The sequence below is a fragment of the Coenobita brevimanus genome, chromosome 90, assembly GCF_032717465.1.
Source record: "Coenobita brevimanus isolate Jiangsu-jjx chromosome 90, ASM3271746v2, whole genome shotgun sequence".
Taxonomy (NCBI): domain Eukaryota; kingdom Metazoa; phylum Arthropoda; class Malacostraca; order Decapoda; family Coenobitidae; genus Coenobita; species Coenobita brevimanus.
In genome coordinates, this window is record NC_137043.1 from 6,513,595 (window position 1) to 6,535,399 (window position 21,805).

At 42.1% G+C, this 21,805-nt stretch overlaps 1 non-coding gene across 1 annotated transcript; it reads left to right on the forward strand.

Moving 5' to 3' along the window:
• Positions 1–14,243: 14,243 nt before the first annotated feature.
• LOC145411760 (5S ribosomal RNA) lies at positions 14,244–14,362 on the forward strand. The gene has a single exon (XR_013899461.1). It is a non-coding gene; the product is annotated as a 5S ribosomal RNA (ribosomal RNA).
• The last annotated feature ends 7,443 nt before the right edge of the window (positions 14,363–21,805 follow it).

Below are 21,805 nucleotides of genomic sequence, written 5' to 3' on the forward strand. Positions count from 1 at the left end.
ATAACAAGGCAATCGGACATGTAATCACTACTAATATCACCATCATCACTAATATTATAACCATCATAATACAGTATAGGCTACTACTACCCTACTCATCACTAATTCATAGTAGCACAGCTAATATAACCATAATCACTACTAAGTATCTATCACTGTATATATTCCCTATGATCATATCTATGCATGAACTATATATCACTAGGCCTATATATAATCACTGTCATCATATATATGCATTAGGTATATATCACTATATATATTCACTCTCATTATATATATTCATTGAGTAATTATCACTATCACTATTCACTATCATATCTATTCACTATGATATATATTCACTAGCGTATCAATTTCTTATCATATCTAATCACTATCATAATTATCGTTTCACTTTCATATTTATTCACTATCATATCTAATCACTATTAGGCCTATATCTATTCAACACCATATCTATTCACTATCATAATCGCGACCCAGGATATAAAGAATGAATCGAGGTTGACTATCACTACCGCTAGTGATGGACACTAATATACTGTAGTGATATGTGTGTGTGGCCCTAATGGATACACACACACACACACACACACACACACACACACACACACACACACATATCTCACTGGAGCCTATATCGCCTACACTGCATTTATCCTATAGGAACCTAAGAACATCTCACACTACAACCTTTAATGTTGTTGAGGGATAAGATGGAACTGTTTAAATTAACATGGATAGTTTTAGAGACAAGTTTATCATCATGCACCGAAATGTTCACCAGCACCATTATCCAGTTATATATTTTCCTTCATTAACAGTTTTATATTCAACATGGTATGTTTTAGCATTCTTCAGTACAGAGTTACTTTCAGAAATCTGTCTCCACCACCATCACAATGAAATTTCCAGGCTGAACATCACTATTGCCATTGAACTACTATGTGTGTGTCAGACAGAAACACGGCACATCACACAGACCGGACCGGACCACACACACACACACACACACACACACACACACACACACACACACACACACACACACACACACACACATGCAAGCAGACAGACAGGGTAAAAAGAATATTCCACCACCCCTAAGGGGGGCTCCGTTACAACAACCACATTCACCACCACCATCACTACTACTACCATAATCACCATCATCATCACCACTGTATGATGGGTGTCCCTACTCACACAGATGCTCACTACACAGACACATCATCATCACTGCTGTGCTATGTGCGGCCCCCCTCCCCCAACACAGTTTAAAAAGGCCACGTAAAAAAGATTCTTTATTGCTTTCTTGACATTCATATTTACAAAATGTTCCCGGAACATATAATAGTGTGGCCACTGGCAATTATTTCCACTCATAATCATCACAATACATCACATGCCTTCATATACTCCGGCTGCAAAGCATTCAAAATAGCGCGGCAGGTATCAGGAATAATTTTGCCCAGAGCCTGTGCAGTGATTGCAGCAGAATACTTGAGGTCCTCATACGAGCGTCCTGTTGCTAAATACCTCAGTGTTGCAGTGATTCGCTCATGGGGTGTTATGGCTGTTCTCATGCACGTATCTATTCGTTCTATCCTTGAAGCAACTAATGACAGGAGACGACTATGTTGCTTCATCCATTCTCATGTAGTTATGCTAGTCTCCTGGCACTAGTCGTAGCTACTGTAACAGATTCGTAGGCGTGTACTGATCTCGTTTTAGCAGCCAATCCTTCGTCCATTTTCTTCTTTCTAGATTTCTCTTCCTTTTGTACAAGGCCACAGCACAGACACCCAACAGCATCAACTCCTCCTCGACGAGCGGAGCTGTCATGTCCTCCATGTTCACCGTTTCAGTCAAACTGATGTCTGACGGACCTGACTGACTGAACAGTGTGTGAGATCTCCTTGCACAACCCTGGTTGGCGCAGGTCGCTCTCCCTTCTACCTGTGCAATGTTTGTGCAAACAAGCATGACACATATGGACTGAGTGACCTGACTGAGCGTGTATGGGGGCCTTAACACCTTAATTACCATAACCTCTCTCTCTCTCTCTCTCTCTCTCTCTCTCTCTCATCTGGCCGTTTCGAGAAAAATTTAGAGATACTAATGTCAGATAATACAAGATGGACCGCGCCTCAGTTATAATATATACGTCCCTCAACTCCCTCCTACGTATCTACCGAGAAGGAGGATAGTGGGTTGCAGGAAGAGAGCTAATGCAGCCTGTATTCACCTGGATTGGTCTCCACTTAAGTCTGCGCTAGCACCAATAGCAGTCATAATTCGGGAAGAAATTTTTTGAATGAAATGATGGCAGGAAGAGGGGGGGGGGGCGGTTCTGTGGACCAAGGCCGAGAAGGACGAGACTACTTGGAAATGTTGAGGACCACTGGTTCCAAGGATCTGTATTTCGTTAAAGCAGACTTTACTGAGCTACTAAATACGCACCATGTCGCAAAACCTCTTCCGCTAATATCAACACATCAGTGGAGCATGAGACAGCCCTACTACGTATTTAATATGGATGGTGGGCATTAGCGCCGAAGTGGTGACATGTGGAGGTGCATGGCTCGCAAGAGGAATACTGGGTCTCGGAACGGGCTGTACGAGTATAGCCTATGCCCAGAGTCAGATGCATAAAAAAGCGTCATCTGTAAAGAGTTCGAAGCAGTCGTTAAAATAAACGACGGGGGAGGGGGGAGAGCCACATTTCGCAAAACTTGAAGCCAGTCTGTAAACACAAATTCAGACAACCGTACGTGCATGGAAATTCAGCAACAGTGGCCAGTGTGAGTCACCTGAAGCAATGCATGAATTTTACCACAGGAACCATAACACAAAAGATGCCGAGCCGTCATTGGACGAAAACTGATTCTGGATGTTCGACGTACACTAAATGGAGCTCATACAGATTCCTAACATAACTCCACATAATCATTACTATTATACTTTATTAAATCCATTAATCGGCATGAGTACCGTAAAAGGGTTTATATAAGAGGTTCTGAACCTTTTTCATGTTGCATCTTCCTTTGCCTTGGTCCACATATCCTCGCCCCCTCCCCCCGCTTCCTGCCATCATCTGTCTTTAATGTTCCCAAATTATTTCTGTTCTTATTGTTGCCGCAGGTTCAAGTGGACGCCAACCCAGGCTATTACAGACTGAATTAGCTCTTCTCCTGCAACCCACTGTCCTCTTTTTTGGAAGCTATGTAGGAGGGAGTTGAAGGACGTTTATATTTTAACAGAGGTGCGGTCCATCTTTTAATAGTGAACTTCTTAGCACAGTGTCTTTAAATTTCTCTCGAAACGACCAGATGAAAGAGAGAGAGAGAGAGAGAGAGAGAGAGAGAGAGAGAGAGAGAGAGAGAGAGAGAGAGAGAACAGGAAGGTGACCAGACGAGAGGCAGAAATGGAAAAAAAAAAAAATACACGCATACAAGAAAAATTTGCTTTGAAGGCTGAACCTATGACAAAATATGAATACTAAGTATTAAGCAGTAGTTCATCATGACACAACACACACACACACACACACACACATTTATTGAGAGCACCCGTTAGGAGGCCCGCCTCCCAGGTACAAAACTACTGCTATTTTCCCTGCCCCAGCTGGGATTTTTTTTTTTCTTTATGCGTCCGACTCTGAGCATAGGCTTCACAGGCTGCTCCCAAGGTCCAGTGGTCCTCCTGCATATCATACACCTCCACATGTCTCCACTTTGGCGCTAACACTCACCGTCCATATTGAATACATGCTAGGGCTGTCTCATACAGGGCTGGTGTATTGGTATTAGCGAAGGTATATTGACGACACGTCTACAGGTAGATCAGTGAAGTCTGATTTTATGAAATTCAAATCCTTAAACTGTTCCCTTCCCCAGCAGGGATTTGAATCTGGGTCCAGTAGGACTGCAGGCCACCTCTCAACCGATTGAGCCACTGCATCCTCTATTTTATTATTTTTTTTTTTTTTTCAAGGTGAAACCCACGTCCACCGGGGCTGTACACCACCCTCTCAAATTGCTCGGCTACCGCCTCCCCCCCTGTGGTGTTAGCTGATTAAAAAAAGAAAAATACTACGGGATACTTCTTGAATTTAGTGAAGCAGCAAGAAACGTGATGTCTGGCAGTAAAGATGGAGCTTCAGGGGACTGTACAACACTTCCTGTAAATTTACAAGTAGTGTAAATTTTATGCATTACGGTAATCTGTACACGTACAGTCGTGGCCATAAATAATCATCTATCACTCTGTACGCCGTACCTCAGACTGGCTCCTTTATGCGAGGCAAGTCACACTGGAGTAAGAGGGGCTGAGAGGGAGGGGCCAGAGAGAGTAGGGAAGGTGGGTGGGGGAACGAGCAATGGTGCTGGGGTGGAGCGAGGGAGGGAAGGGAGAATGAAATGCTACCACATAGTTTCTTTTTCCTTTCATTCAGGGCATCATATAAAGGAGTTACTATTCGGTAGATAAAGCTGCATTACACCTTGTATAGCGGCGTCAGATAACAAGCTTTAGATAGGTGGTGATGTCAAGGACTGGCTCGTCATAGAAATATACTGACGTGACATCAAACATTTGTGCAGAGCCAGATATTTGTGTTTATCCGTGTATTTTGACTTCGGACGCAGAATGGAATCTGGATGACTTTGACTTCCGTAATGTTTGTGTAAGAAACGTCCTCTACCCTTACATGTAATTAATTTTTGGAACTAAATAATATATGCAACCTTTGACATGGCTGTGTCCACAGTAAATATGATCTCCCTCGCGGTATACTGTACACTCCCTCTATACAGGCACCATCATGATAATACAATAATTATTTAATGACATCTCTATATGAAAAGGCTTTTTAAAATAACTGTGCATAAAAGGTAAATAAATTTGATGTCTGTGTTCATGGGTGGATATGGTAACGGTATCGCTCATAATCTATTAGAGGGAAAATGAAAAAAAATCTTAACCAAACTCCCAGAGTATATCAATGTCAGTGTCTACCGACACTGGTCAAGCCAATGGCCTCATGTCACCTCACTCAGGCGTCGCGGCACCGGGGAAACAATGTTGTTGATGGTTTGCTGGTTACGTTTGAACAGCTCCCACTCGTCTTTGGTGAGCTGCAGGAGGCGGGCCCGTATCCCCTCGTTCTCTGGCTTCCACGCATAAGGTGACCAGATTTATTGGAGCTAAAAGCGGGACAATGTCACGTGTGTGTGTGTGTGTGTGTGTGTGCAGAGAGAGAGAGAGAGAGAGAGAGTGCGACGGCTCCTACGCAACACCTCACCCTCGGGCAGCAACGCCTCACCCTCCGGCTGCTAATCAAACACTAACGTCTCAAACGAACTCCAGTAACTGAGTGACCAATATAGAGTACAGTAAGGTGAATTGGCCCACCAAAGTTACCAGTTAGTATTATAAATTTTATATTAACAATTTGGCATTTCACTTGGTTTGGATTATGCATAATTATACTAATTTGTCATAATTTCATAAAAGGTCATATTATATTTAATGTAATATTAATTTTCCTAAAGCGGGACATTTTACATAATTTGCCCCAGAAGCAGGACATTTTAGTCACAATTAAAAAAGCGGGCCAGAGGTAAAAAAAAAAAAAAAAAAAAAAAAGGCAGGACCGTCCAGCCTTTATAAAGGCGGGACTCTGGTCGCCTTATCCACACGTTGACAATCTGGGCCGACAAAATCTCGATGGCTTTACACTAATATTTGATCTGTCACGTCAGCATACTTCTCTCAAGAGCCAGTTCTTGACATCACCACCTATCTAAAGTTTATCTGACGCCGCTATACAAGGTGTATTGCAACTTTATCTACCGAATAGTAACTCCTTTCTATGATGCCCTGAATGAAAGAAACTAGACAAATTATGTGGCCACAACTTCGCATACCATTCTCCCTCCCCTACCTACCCTCCCTCCCCTCCCTCGCTCCTCCTAAGCACCATCACTCGTCCCCCCACCCACCTTCCTTTCTCTCTTTGGCCCCTCCCTCTCAGCTCCTCTTACTCCAGTGTGAGTTGCCGCGCGTAAGGTAGCCAGCCTGAGGCACGGAGTACACAAGGATAGGTGATTACTTATGGCCACGACTGTACATGTGCATGTGAGAGAATACAGTACTGGAAGAGAGAGAGAGAGAGAGAGAGAGAGAGAGAGAGAGAGAGAGAGAGAGAGAGAGAGAGAGAGAGAGAGAGAGAGAGAAAAGAGGGTGGGGGTATTATGGTGGCCATATCAACCCTCTGCACAGAGTCAGTTTAAGTTCTTCACCACTTCAATTGTTTTAGTACGGTAACATCTTTGGTGTGATAATCTTTCCTGCCGCCAGACGATTTTATGCATCACTGGGATTATACACAAGGGATAAAAAAAATTCTCCATTAACCCCCTTAAATACGTTTAAGTAGTGTACTGTATATTGCCTTCACCAACCAAGTTGGAGATGGTGCATGTATTCAACTACGTTTATCTGTTGGTTTGTGCACACGATATCTCCAAAAGTTCTACATGAATTCCAATGAAATTTTGTTGAAGAGCGGGCCATAGGCTAAGAAAGAGTTGGTTAAACTTTAGGGGGGGATCTGGATCCTATGTATTCCACACAATATCTTCGATCCGGATCCGGATCCGTTTTAATGGTAATGTCATTGGCGAAAAATGTACACTTTGCTTTCTAGTGTTATAATTGTTACCGCCACTCGAATATGTTGGACAGTGAAGCACTCATATAGAAGTGATTAAAGCCGATCTTGCTCTCCTGCATTATACTTAAGACGCACTAAAGGCCTGTGTGCCAAACTCGTGAAAAAAATGAGACCGGGGGAGTACGCAACTTGGAATATTGTAAATAAATGAGAAAAATGAAATCTTCAGTATAAAGATTTCGGAACTAAGTTGCGGAGAAAAAATCCGATGGCTGATTGGAAGGATTAAGCAGAGAGAGAGAGAGAGAGAGAGAGAGCAATGTAAAAACAAATATGCACGGAGAAACAACGGCAGTTTATTCATAACAAAGAAATGATTAGGTGATAATTTTAATAAAAAAATTAGACGAATGCCCAATGATTTTATAAAACGTAAGATTTTGTGCCGAGCCTAATCATACATGCAGTCCTTCTCAATAATTATGAGAAATTACAAGAAGTGAAATTAATCGTGACTCGAGAGCTTAGGGCCAAAGTTAAACAACTGGCAATTGTTAATCAAATATTGACGTTCGGTTTAGAAAAAAACGTTAAATGATTAAAACGGTTCGATTGAAGATGTTTACTGCATGGGAAAATATATGCTGCTCGCAGTTTCGAAACAAAATGAAAGATCTCTGGAGAAATTATTTTGTTGCATGGCATATAAATGTACAGTGCTGTGAATCAGTCAGAAACTTCGTTGTGCTAGCTCTTCAGTTACTTAGCCAAGCCATTTCGATCTTTACATTTCGGTCGCAGGGTTCAGTGACCTACAAGAGAATGCAGAAACAAACTGGCATACGAAAACTCAGGGCAAGGGTGGCAGTACGGTATGGTACGGTACGGAATTATTGTACGATGTGGTATTTTTTACCTGTAAGTACGGTACGAAATTACGGTACGATATTTCTTTTCTTTTTTTTTTTTTTTAGGTATGGTATGGTACGAAATTAAGTTATTTCTTCCTTACCTTTTCCGTACCCATTCTGTACTTATTAAAATGTGACTGCCCACTGTCCAGAATAATCCAAATAACAAATAATGACTTTTAGGGCCGTTTTCAGTCGTCCCCAATGTAGTCCCCAACAGCCTACTCGCCTCCGAACACACGTTTTCGTTTTCACAGTCGTCCCCAACCAGCCTTCCGAAGCCTCTGTTGGGGACGGCATTCGGGACAGCCAGAACAAAGTACTGGAACATTCTTGGGGGACCTGCAGCCTCCCCAACAGACGGTCCCGAAAATAAAAAAATAATCATTATTAATTCAATATTATATACCCAATGTAATTTTGCTGAGGTAAATAACTTACCCGGTATGGAAAAAAAAACAACTATGTTTGTGTACTTTTAAGAGACTTTCTACTGTGTATGTGAATATTAGCTGACCGACCAGTGTTTACTTCCAACCAGGCTTCGGCTTCTGTATTTTGCTGGTATGCATTGTACTGTTTAACCCTTGTTGTTTGCTCTAGCATGTTTTTTCCAGTACTTGAATAGGCGTTTTATGATTGCCTGTTGATTAAAGGCCTTCAGTCAACACCTACCATACTTCCAGCCGCTGTCACCACTGCTCTGCTATGGTAAATACTGATTATTATGTTATTGAGGAATACAGAATGAGGTCCCATTTCCGTTTTGTGTGTAATAGGAGGCTAGTTAAGCATTGTAACCTCATAAGTAATTCAACCATGATTTACTTTTAGGTAAATTACTGATCTATATTTCTGCATGGAATTCCAAGTTCAGCTGACAGTGCAGATCATTTACAATCATGTGTTGCAGCAATGGGCTACTCCAGTACTGTTTAAAAGGACAATAAGCAAATTGTCAAAGGTATATTCGGTCTGTGTGGCAGGATTATTTTTTTATTACCTTTCCTGTTTATTGAAAGGAATGCTATCTATCTATCTATCTATATACCTAGGCTGCTTCCCCCAAGGAAAGGGAGGTAGCCGAGACAGGACGACTCACTCTCCATTTACTCATCCATTCAAACACATTTATTCGCATCTTAGCCCCAAAGGGGAGAACGGACAGATCCTCACTGCATCACAACGCACAAGGGTCAACTGCGCAATGCAATCAGTGACATCCACAGCAGGGCCCGACAGCAGAACTGGTTTACCCCTGCCACATCATAACAGACCCATCCCCTTACCCGCACCTGACCTGACTAGCTGATCAGACCAAAAGCGGGAGAATATCCCCTCAGGGCTGCGTCATCACTTATTCATTCACAATTTCTCTCCATTTATTTCTGTCATGCACAGCCACTCTTCCTTGCTCAACAGACATCCCTCTCGCATCCAGCGCTCTCTTCACACTGTCCATCCATCCTATTCGTGGTCTTCCTCTCAGTCTTACACCTCTCACATCAGATCTAGTTATTTTTTTTCACCAATCGCTCATTATCCATTCTCTCCATATGCCCAAACCATTGCAACACCCTCTGCTCAACTCTACCAGCCATCTCCCGAACAACTCCAGTTCTCCTTCGCACTTCATCATTTCGCACTCGATCCATACGCGTCACTCCACACATACTCCTCAGACATCTCATCTCCATTACATTCAAACTTTTCCTCTCTGCTACACCCATATTCCATGTTTCAGCCCCATATAATGCAGTCGGTACCACAACACCCTCATACAGCCTTCTCTTTACATCCATTCTAAGCGAACGACATTTAAACACTTTTTTCATTCCTCCCAGCACCTTTCCTACTTCATTTATTCTAAACTTCACTTCTGCATCTATTCTTCCATCCACAGCAACATGTGACCCTAGATATTTAAAACAATCTACCTCCTCAAGCAACTCACCATTCAAAACTATATTCATCCCCCTACCATCTATCAACCTCGTACACTTCATCACTTTACTCTTATTCTCATTTACTGTACTTTCAATTTCCTCCTTTCACACACCCTTCCAAACTCCTCTACCAACTGTCTCAATCTCTCCTCTGAATCAGTCACCAGTGCAGTATCATCTGCAAAAAGCAGCTGCTTCAGATTCCACTCTCCTCCATCAACATTTACCAGACTCAGACCTCCACCTAAAACTCTTGCATTCACCTCCCTTACAACACCATCCATGTAAATATTAAACAACCAAGGCGACATCACACATCCCTGTCGCAGCCCCACTCTCACGGGAAACCAATCACTCACAGCATTTCCCACTCTTACACACGCTCTACTATTTACATAAAAACTTTTCACCCCTTTTAGTAACCTACCATCAAGTCCATACAATCTTAAAACAGTCCACAAAGCCTCCCTATCAATTCTATCATACGCTTTCTCTAAATCCATAAATGCCCAAAACACATCCTTGCCTTTCGCTAAATACTTTTCACACACTTGTCTCACAGCAAACACCTGATCAACGCATCCCCTCCCTCTCCTAAAGCCACACTGCTCATCACTAATCACTCCCTCTGTACCCTCTCTAACTCTCATAATTAACACTCTACCATACACTTTACCTACAACACTCAACAGACTTATACCCCTAAAGCTAGTACATTCATACTTATCACCCTTTGCCTTTATACAACGGGACCACACAAGCACTTGCCCAGTCAACTGGCACCATACCTTTCTCAAAGCACACATTCAATAATCTTACTAACCAGTCAACAATATTCACTCCACCACCCTTCAGGCATTCCACAGCACACCCATCCATACCTGCAGCTTTCCCTGTTTTCATCTCCTTTACTGCCTTCTCCACTTCCTCCTTCGTGATCAAAGAATCATTCAACTCTCCCAACACATTTATTCCTTGCACCCTCTTCTATCTGCCACAATCTCAGCCACCCTTTCCTCCTCTACATTTAACAATCTTTCAAAATACTCTGCCCATCTCTTCCTTACTGCATCCATCTCAATTAACATCCTTCCATCCTCTGCTTTTACTCGTTCTTCCTTCCCAGACTCTCCCTTTCGCACCCTTTTCACCTCCTTCCAAAACATTTTCTTATTCTGTTGAAAATTCTCTGTCAGCCGCCTACCCCACCTCTCATCTGCTGCCACTTTAGCATCACGCACAGCCCTTCTCGCTCTATTCCTCTTTTCCTTATACCTTTCATATGACATCTCATCCTTCCTCTGCAGCCACACTTCATATGCACGTCTCTTCTCAGCCACAGCCATACTTACTTCCTCGCACCACCATTCACTTCCTTTTCTTACACCACCACCCACATGTCTCACACCACACACCTCTTCTGCATGCCCCACCACAGCACTCTTAAACAACTGCCATTCCTCCTCCACGCTGCCATTTTCCCGATCTTTCAACTTTGAAATTACACGAGTGTCTTGCGATGCAAAATTTGGTGCTGTGATGCACTAATGATCTTGACTGATAAGGGCTCATTTTACATAACCTAACCTAACCCAATCTCTTACAGGATGCTGTAGCCAACCTAATGGGACTAATGGAAGAAGTTGAGGCACTTGAGATGATGGAAATTGCTCAGGTCAGGATACCTCGTGTGATTCCAAAAGACCGCATTAACCCTATGGCCTATCTGTCTCAGGAGGAATTTATCCAACGATACCGCCTTTCGAAGGACTGTGTCATTGATCTTCCGAATACAGTCACGCCAATTGTCCCAGGATATGAGAAAGGAAGAGGTGATTTTTGCATGAATTGTGCTGTATTATCTCGTAAAAAATCATAATTCTCTTCTTTCTATTCTTGTTCCCTTTCAGTTGTGCCCTCAGCCTGATTAATGCATCAACAAATATAATGTAAGCAACTGGGTAAGGACAAGATTGAAGAATATTCCCCAGAAGGTTAATATACCATCCCATTATTTATTTTTATGCCATAAGTTATTTGCTCACTCAAAACTAGTGTCCAAAAATAAAATTCTTAAAGCTTGCAGTGATAAATATTACCCTTCCGTGATGTTAGTAGCACTTGCCCAGTGCAAATTTATAGAACATTTTGTGTGTAGAAAGAGGGAGAGATGCACACACACATACCAATATATACAGTATATATATATATATATATATATATATATATATATATATATATATGGTGTGCCTCTCCACCTACAACTTCTTGCAGCACTGCAGTACATGGCAAGCGGGACTTTCCAGATAACGGTGGGTGATTGTGTTGAAATGTCCACTGCTTCTGTATGTAGGTTCCTCAAGAGAACTGGTGTAGCAATAGCACGGCATTCACCACACCACATACATTTTCCACGACCAGAAGAGGCTGCTGCTCATTCAGCAGAGTTTTTTAGTATTGCTGAGATACTTGGTGTCATTGGTTGTATAGATGGGACACATATTAAAATTATGAGCCCAGGCGGGGAAAATGCAGAAATATACCGTTGTCAGAAAGGCTTTATGTCCATCAATGTGTCAATGTGTAAGGCGTATATGATGCCAAACTTAAATTCACCAATATTGTTTGTAGCTGGCTAGGGTCAACTTATGATGCAAGAATTTTTGAAAACTCGTGCATATATACAAGACTTGAGGAGGGACAGTATTCTGGGCACCTTCTTGGGGATAGTGGTTATGCCTGCACCAGGTTTTTACTAACCCCCATCCTAACACCAGGAAGTAAGAAGCGACGCTATAATGCAGCTCACGTGCACACCAGAAATGTCATTGAGCCTGCTTTTGGTATTTGGAAGAGGAGGTTTGGATGCCTAAACATTCCGCTGCGCACCAAACTGCCGCATGTAAAAGTTATCATTATGGCTTGTGCTGTACTCCATAATATGGCCATTGACAGAAGAATCCCAATCATAGATAATGATGACAACCCTGCAGAACCACCTGAGACACAAAATAAAGGTGTGGTTATTGGTCAGGTAGTTAGAAATCCAGTTGGTGGTTATCAAAAGCGGCAGGAGCTAATAAGAAGGTGGTTCTAATACAGAGGAATAGAGATGATGTAGCATTTTTTTTCCGTGCGCTTCTTTCGATGAAGGGCTAGGGTGTTGCCCCTATGTAAAGGAATGTGATTGGAGTGTGTAGCACTTTGTGACTGCATGCCCTTCCTGATGTCAGTCAATGCCCCATGGTGGGTGGATGCAAAGCTCTTCAGTTGATATCTTGTGATCAGACCAACAGCAGCTAATTTTCAGTGAGGTAGATAATTACTCGGTGAAATCCTCCCAAAATTTTAGTGCATATTTTTGTTTTCATAATATAGTGCTAATGAATTATTAAGGAGACACTGAAATAAATAAGGAGCAGTAACAAAGTTGCTTTTATTTCTATATTCCTATACAGTATTGTACTTTGTTACAGAAATATCACAGAAAAGTTTTCTGACTTTACCACAAAATATATCGCATTTGAGGTAGCTGACTTTGGTAGAAACAAGTATCACATTGAATATGCAGAATTTGGTTTAAAACTAGCAAATATTATTTAGCACAAATTGTTATATATATTTAAGTTTGCTGACTCATTAAAATGTAATTACATTAAAGTTACCTAACGATACATATCCCAATGAAGTTGCCAAAAAGACGTCACATTAAATATCACATCTGTGAGACCCAATGGGATTGAGCATGTGCAGGTTTTCATCCATGGGATGGTTGGTGTTTACGGCTCATGTAATGCCACTCTGGGATGAGTGCAAAAAGTCACTTTCACCTAAGATTTCAGGACCAACATGATTAGCCTCGGGCTCCTACACTCCTCATGGGACAACACACGATTAGATGATGGATGGAAATATCACATTAAGGTTATCACACTTTGTTGTACAAACTATCACAGAAAAGTGTAATGTCCAGGAACAAAGCATTCAACCTAACTGATACAAAAATACGTACATCCTGGTACCAAAAATGTATAGTCAAATAAATTAAAAAAAAAAGTGGTGTTAAGTCCTTGCAAAAAAAAATATATCAACTTAACATATATATATATATATATATATATATATATATATATATATATAGCCTATATATATATATATATATATATATATATATATATATATATATATATATATTCGTTTAAAAGCAAGGGAAAACACGTCCAACATACATATTGAAAATCGAAATAAAGGCAAATGACAATACAAAAGAAATTAACAAGGCAAATGACACACACACACAAAAAAAAAGAAAAAAAATCAAGTCAAATTCCTAGAGGCACCAACACAGGATTAGATGATGGATGGATTGATGGAAATATCACAATAAAGTTATCACACTTTGGTGCACAAATTTTCACAGAAAAGTGTGATGTCCAGGAACCATGCACTCTACTTAGAACATCTATAACACAGATTTTGAAAAAAAAAAAAAAAAAAAACAGGCCAATGACAATACAAGGAAGAAATATGGCAAATGACATAATAAAAAAAATAAAAGAGTAAAGTCAAATGTCTAGCTACACCAACACCCAAGTAAAAAAATAGCAATAGTCAAATGAATATGGCATAAATAATATTACATAAAAGTTAACATGAACAGAAATCATGTAGTAAAGTGTTCTTCGAATTTTGCTGAACTCACATGCCAACGGCCATACCACGTTGAGTACACCGCTTCCCGTCCGATCAGCGAAGTTAAGCAACGTTGGGTCTGGTTAGCACTTGGATGGGTGACCGCCTGGGAACACCAGATGCTGTTGGTATCTCTATGTGTCAAGTGGGGTTGGTGGAGGATTCGTGCCCCTCCCTGCAAAACAATTAAGCCCTTGGCCACCCCGTTTGGGATACATGGCGTCTGGCAATGGATGGATGGACTTATCACAGCCTCACTCATTCTGTCCATAGCACTTGCCATTCTTTCAAAGCTCTGTGTGATACGTTCTGCTTTCACATCCACAGTTCTTTCTAGGCTCTCAGCAGCATGAGAAATGGAGTCATTGATCAGAGTCATGTTCTCACTCAGGGACTCTTTTAGCCAGTCTCGGAATGCTTGCTGATCCCTATGTAATTTCTTGAAGGCATCCTGCCTTTGGTCTCCGGCCTTTCTTTTTGGGTTTCTTTTACTATAGGACCAACTTGATGTTGACTGGCCAGAAGCCACAGGTGTAACACTCGATCTCATGCTGCGTGGAATCTGGACTTCATGCTCCACCGTTAATGGGCTACTAGGTTATGCAGGCTCCTCTTCTACATGGGAAGTGCCAATGATGTCCTCCATTTCTGAAAAATAGGGCATGGAAAACCTTCAGCACTGAAGAAAATGATAGTTCAACATGGCACATAGTGTATGGGTTTACGTACTTATGTAACCTTTCAGCAAAGCTGATCAGTCAAAACTGTGTCACCACATGCAGGCAACCATCCTTATCACCAGAGCATAATTACTGGTTAGCTACCGGTACTATTTGTTTAATATGGTCAGTACCTTGGGTACGCTAACTGCTCATTACAAACACTGCTTACCAAACTCAACAAGTTATCTATCCTTACCTTGACCCGAGACAAGTAATATTGGTATGCCATCGGGATCCTCGCTCAAAGTGGTGTCAAGTCCAGCGACAACGTCCTCAGAGTCAAGCACGTTGGTTGCTGGACATAAGTCTGGAGCTATTACGGACTCCATCAGCAGAGTTAATTCATCCTTTTTTGGAGGGGAGGGTGGGGGGCCACCGCCAGTTTTGTGTAACTGCCTTATGAATTTACCGTGGTCCTTCTTGGTTCTGTAAAATAAAGGTAGTAATAAGTAAAGCGGTCTCCACAGTGGCATTATATGCAGTTATTATTTTTAGGAAGTGTGCAGGTATGTAGATTTATGACTTGGGTAGCTGTATATATTTTAGGATATACCAATATATATATATATATATATATATATATATATATATATATATATATATATATATATATATATATATCTATATATATAAATAAAATTCCACAAAAAACGATGACGATTACAAAGAAATATATATATATATATATATATATATATATATATATATATATATATATATATATAAATATATATATATATATATATAAAATTCCCCAAAAAACGATGACGATTAAGCAAAGAAAATAACAGAGAAAGCTTAAGAGGAAGAAATATTTGGTCAAAAAGACTTGCTAATAAGTACAGTACTGAAACGGATAGAATCAGTATGGTGCGAAAGGTTAATGAAATTAAAAAAAAAAATCATCAAATGCTCATACAAGGGTCTGCTGAAACAGCGTTTCTTTGAGTGTTTGTGGGTTTTCATCTTAACTGGTGTTGGAAATGTGAGTTAATGTACCATGACTGTTGTAAATAGTTTCACTTGTTCTTAATGTTCTGATTCTAGGATAGGTTTGATTACATTCTCATGATGTGCAAAAACCCCACAAACCCTGTTTAACCCTTTAACTGCGGGCATTGTTTTGCCCTGACTGGCCTCTCCCGTGGGGGTTTCAGCCAAATGTAAACAAACCTTTAAACCTTAATAACTCTGCACAGAATGAAGCTAGAGAAAAAAAATAAGGTACCATTAGAAAGTACTAACCTTCAGCTTTGCAGTGATGTAGGTTTCATGACTTTGTTGACTTTCACAGGACGGGCAGTGCCGTTAGAATTGAGGGGTGTAAAATCACTATTTTACGCCCCACACACCAGTACCAAATGCTAACCACTCTCTGATAATAGTACTATAAACATATATGAACACTGCACATACGATAAACACCCACTTTGTGTTCACTGAGGTAGGTAAAAGGCACTGTAATTGCCCGCACTTCACTGCGGCATCACACGCTCACTGACGTTTGGTTAGCGGCAATGTTTTCATTATTTCTAACTTTTATTACTATTTTACATATAATCTGGGCAATATACATTATATTTACACTGCACTTATTACTATATTGCGTCACTGTCGCATCACAGAATTACAGCAGTGCCGCAGATTTTCTTATTACCATATCACTTATATTACTGGCCATATTTACATAATTTTCTAGGTAAAATATCTCTTATTACTATATTATACAATTATTGGTAAAGCACGTCACTGTCGCATCACAGAATCACAGCAGTGCCGCAGATTCTCTTATTACAATATCACTTATTATACTGGTCAATATTTACATTGTTTTCTATGCAAAATATCACTTATTACTACATTATCCCTTATACAATTATTGGTAAAGCACGTCACTGTCGCATCACTGTATATCACTGTCACTGTCAGTATTTACTCAGAGAGTGGTACTCGGCAAAGCACGGAGTCACACAGAGAGCGACTTGGCATTCCTGGCACTGGTGTGTGCTCATTTTCCTCATCCGAGGCCTCCGTGTGGTGTTATGACACACTCTGCAGCGGCCCTGTGACAACCTGCCGCCTGCGGTGAGAGGCAATTTCACAAGCTGGTGCCGGCTCATGTAATTGCGGCACTCAAGACGGTCAGGTTGTGTGTCAGAGTGTCGCCTCGGGACCAATGCCATCACCTGACCAAATCGTGCAAGCAGCTGCTGCACTACAGTCTTGGAGAACTGTCTCAGGGATGGTTGCCTTATGTCCCCGACTTGTGTCTTGTAGAGGAGGAAGGCGTTGAGCATGCACATATCAAGCATGTGGAGGCAAGCCTTCCTGTACCATCGGGTGTTTCTCCTGAGACAGTCTATATCGCCAATCATCATGTCAGACTTATCAACAAGTCTCATGTTGATATTGTAGTCAATGACGGCATCGGGCTTCATGATTGGCTCTCCCGTCCTGTAGCTGACCTTCCCAGTTCTCTGCAATTCCCCCTTGTGGATGATGCTGAGCATATTCACGACCTTCTTGTCGTGCCACCTGATCGCTAGAAGCTTGTCAGACTTCTTCAGGTGCACATCTCCCTTGGATGATGATGATGATTCTGGGAAACTTGGCCACTCTTTCCTATGGCTCCGTACAGTGCCAACAGTGCCAATGCCGTGTTCAGCCAGGTATTTGGCGAGTTTCGGTGCTGTGTAATAATTGTCTGTGTACACCACATGATTCCCACCAAAATACCTCTCCATCAGCACTTTTACAACGGAGCCAGAGAAGCCAAGGGGGTCTTTCCTGTCCACGTCCATTGTACTTACAGAGTAGATCACGAAATCAAGGATATACCCCATCTCACAGTCACCCAGCACAAAGAACTTTATCCCAAAGCGGTGGCGTCTGCTGGGGATGTACTGCATGAATTTGAGACGTCCTCTGAACAATACCAGGGATTCATCTATGACGACTTTTTGCATAGGACGGAAAAATCGCATAAATCGATCCCTAATCCTATTGAGAAAATCCCTCACTTTCCACAAAGGGTCAGTTTGGGACGGGTTTCCATTGTCAGCAAAGTGCAGGTATCCTAGCAGCTGTCGGAACCGATCTCGTGACATGTACTTGCCGAATGTTGGGATAGAAGTAATGTCATCAACCAGCCAGTACTCCTCCAACTCATGTCTCTTGATATGGGGCATCAAAAACATGAGAGCAAAGAACACATATAGCTCTCTGATCCCAACAGGCAACCACGACACTTGCTCTGGTGAGCCAATAGGTCCCAGCCCTTCTGTTGCACACTGAGCAGCATACCTATTGGTCTCATCGCTGACAAACTGCACGATTTCGTCATCCATGAAGGCCAGGAAGTAGTCAACAAAGTCATCTCCTTCGTTGCATGGGAAGGCAGGCTGTATTCCCACATTTGTCATGTCAAACGGCGGATTGTGTGGCTGAAAATCAGCACCGTCAGACCAAACAAATGCATCCACTTTCCCGGTGCGTGGTTCAGTGGCAGTGGCAGGTCGCATTGCACTCTTTTCCCCGTGAGAAGGAGCTGAGGTGGAGGCAATGGGTGAGGCAGGAGGTGAGGCAGGAGGTGAGTGGGAGGGGGGTGAGTGAGGGGGTGGTGAGTGGGGGGGTGACGAGGGTGAGGGAGCTGGGCTGGGGGCAGGCGGGGGGGTTACTGACCTGGTGTGTGGTGAAATCTGACCCTTTCTTCCCCGCTTATCACCTCGCTTATCACCCCACTTTGCCCTCCTACTGCCACGCATCCCCTTTGTTCTAGGCCGGCCTGCTCTGCTTACCCTGCCTGCACGGCCTGCATGGCCTGCCTTCCCTCGCTGTGCAGGCTCTGGGAATTCATATTCCTCAGATGATGTAGTCTGAGGAGAGGGCACGGCAGAAGATGAAGATGATGTGAGGGCAATAGGGCTAGGGGAACGGGAAAGTGGTGGGAAATGCTTGCTAGGGTCTGGTGTAGGAGACGTAAGTTTACGCTTCACTCCCTTCCCACGTGCTACACCAATTTTCCCCATAGGCGCCTTCCCTTTCCCAGAGTAAGTTGGGGGTGGTGGGGGGGAAACAACATGTTCACTTTCATCACTGTCACTGTCAATGCTAAACGGTTCACCACCAATCACTGCAAAATCGTCACTACTACTTGCTGTAAGTGTATCACTCTCACTGCCACAATCCAGAGTTGTACTTACAGTTTTATCCAGCTCTGTCCTAATTTCTGGGGTGCTCAACCCCTTCTGCCTCGCCGTCGGCAGTTCCTTCCTCGGTGTAGAGGTCGAAGGCACACTAGCACTAATAATTTCCGAGGAGGAAGCGAGCGACGATGACTTGGGACGGAGCGCCATTATCATGCACAGAGCTGGACAGATACTGACTGATGCATGTCAGGGCAGGGGTGGGGGGGCCCCCGGGGGGTGGGAGGAGGGAGGTGTGGGATGGCTGGCGTGAAAGAACTCGACAGCTACTCTTGCGTGAGACAATTGCGCACAGGAAAAACGCGCGGTGTTCAAAATATTCACGAACATTCCAGAATGACACCCGCGGTTTGGTCCAGTTTTGTCGATGTCATTCTGGAATGACACCCGCGGTTAAAGGGTTAATTGGGCCAAGGCCCAGGCTGTAGGCACCAAAAAGAGTAAAAAAGAAAAAAAAAGGGGAGGGATGGGTAAAAATCGTTTTTTCACTGTAACTCTTTTCAAATACGTCATATCGACATGAAACCAAAACCTAAAGGCGCATCTTTCAAATCTGCATCCTATAATATGCCTCACTACATCAGGGAGGGTCACCCCCCCCCAGTTAGCGGTAGGGGGGGCAGTGTCAGGTGGGTCGGACCTAAAATTTCAGATGGGCATAAAATAGTCAATTTTCACCCGATTTACTCTAGATCTGATATGTGACATCTTTGACTAGATATCCTGTTGTGTTTATACGTCAGCAATAAAATGACTGCCGGTGACGGGTTTGTTGTGTCTTGGCACCGTTTCTTTTTTGTGAGATGGAGAGAGATGTGTGTGACTGGCTGATTGACTGAAAATAAAAGATGGAGTGTGTGTGTGTGTGTGTGTGTGTGTGTGTGTAAAGCAGTTGTGATGATACCAGATATTGTCCATGAATTGGAGAAAGATGATCTTTCTCTCACATTAGAGCTTATAATATCCTAGTATTACAGTGTTATTTTATCCAGTGAAGTAAAATAAAGCAAAAAATATATAAAGATAAGTTTTACTCCCTGATCCCGAAAAAATGGTAGAAGACCCTGGCGCTAATTTCATGACATTTCTCTGGAGCTTATCTCTCATTGAATTAATCCTTCCTTCATCAGGTTCCTCACAAACACACACCATCCTACTTGGACTTTCTACTTACCCCTGACGTGGGGACGTCTTCATTAGTATTTCACTCACGCAAGACTGTGTTATTCAGCTGGGAGTGAGTGATTGCCTTGACAGTGTTACTGACACTTTTACCAATATCAAGTCCGGTAATCTTAATATTTTGTCCCAGCTAACTTCAAATTATTGCTCGTCCCCGCCCCGAAGGGGGTCGGGGACAGGTATTGTTTTCACTCGGTTTGTTTGTTTGTCTGTCTGTCTGTGTCTGTTAACAACTTATACGCAAAAACTGCTGGTGCGATTATGACTAAAATTACAGGGATGAAGGACTATGACCCTCTGATCGCCTGATTAAATTTTGGTCCAAACTGGGCCAAGGCCCAGGCTGTAGCCCCAAAAAATGTAAAAAAAAAAAAAAAAAAAAAAGATAAGTGAAAAAATATTTTTCTTTTTCGCCATACCTCCTTCTCAAATTCGTCATATTGACATGAAACAAAAACCTAAAGATGCAGATTTCACTTTTGCATCCTATAACATGCCTCATTACATCAGGGGAGTCACCCCCATTTATCGGTAGGGGGGTCCATGTCAGGTGGGTCAGGCCTAAAATTTAAAATGGGTATAAAATAGTTAATTTTCACCCGATTTACTCCCAATTTGATATGTGACATCTTTGACTAGATATCCTGTTGTGTTTTACGTCAGCACTAAAATGACTGCCGGGGACAGGTCTGCTGTGCTTTGGCACTGCTTCTTATATTTCTTGATTTATTAAGCTAAGAGCGAGCCCAGGGGCCTGATATTGTCAACACTTTTACCATTAACTTTCTAGTGGCCGGAACAACTCCAATATTACAGTTCAGGTAAGGAAAGTCAACTTTATTCAGCCCGCCTGTGTGGCTATGGATAGAGAAGCGTGAACAGTCAACAGCAACTTTTCTGTCCCCGGAACTTTCAGATATAACAGCTAAATTTCTCATATCGTATCCTACACAGATTTAGTGCCTTTTCCTTATTTTATATTTTTTCTTTTTTTTCTTTCTCTTTCTTTTACTTTTCCCTCTAACCTACGACGATCCCTGACCTTTTTCAGCTCAATTGATGGCCAAGTATAGTCAGATGTAAGGGTCGATGTAACTATACTCGTTTTACCTTAACTAGGCCTAAAATTACAATCTCTCCCTCTTGATTGCCGAGTTGTAACAGCGGGTTAACACTAGAATATCATGCCAGTCACAGACAAGTGCACTGTAATTTTCTGCCATTGAGCTAAGCGAAATAAACCTGAAAAGTATGAAAATCTGGGCCATGTTAAGGTGAATGAACTATAATAATCCAAATAGAGTAATCCCAGCCTAAATAATGCTAATCGAAATTCGTTCAAAATATTCAAGTTGCGGGAGGTGTCCAGGTCCATCAGATAAGAAGCAAGCCGACTATAAATGTATTCAGTTTCGTCCAAATAGCTGTATAAACACAATGCATTAATTAAAACAGGTATTTATCG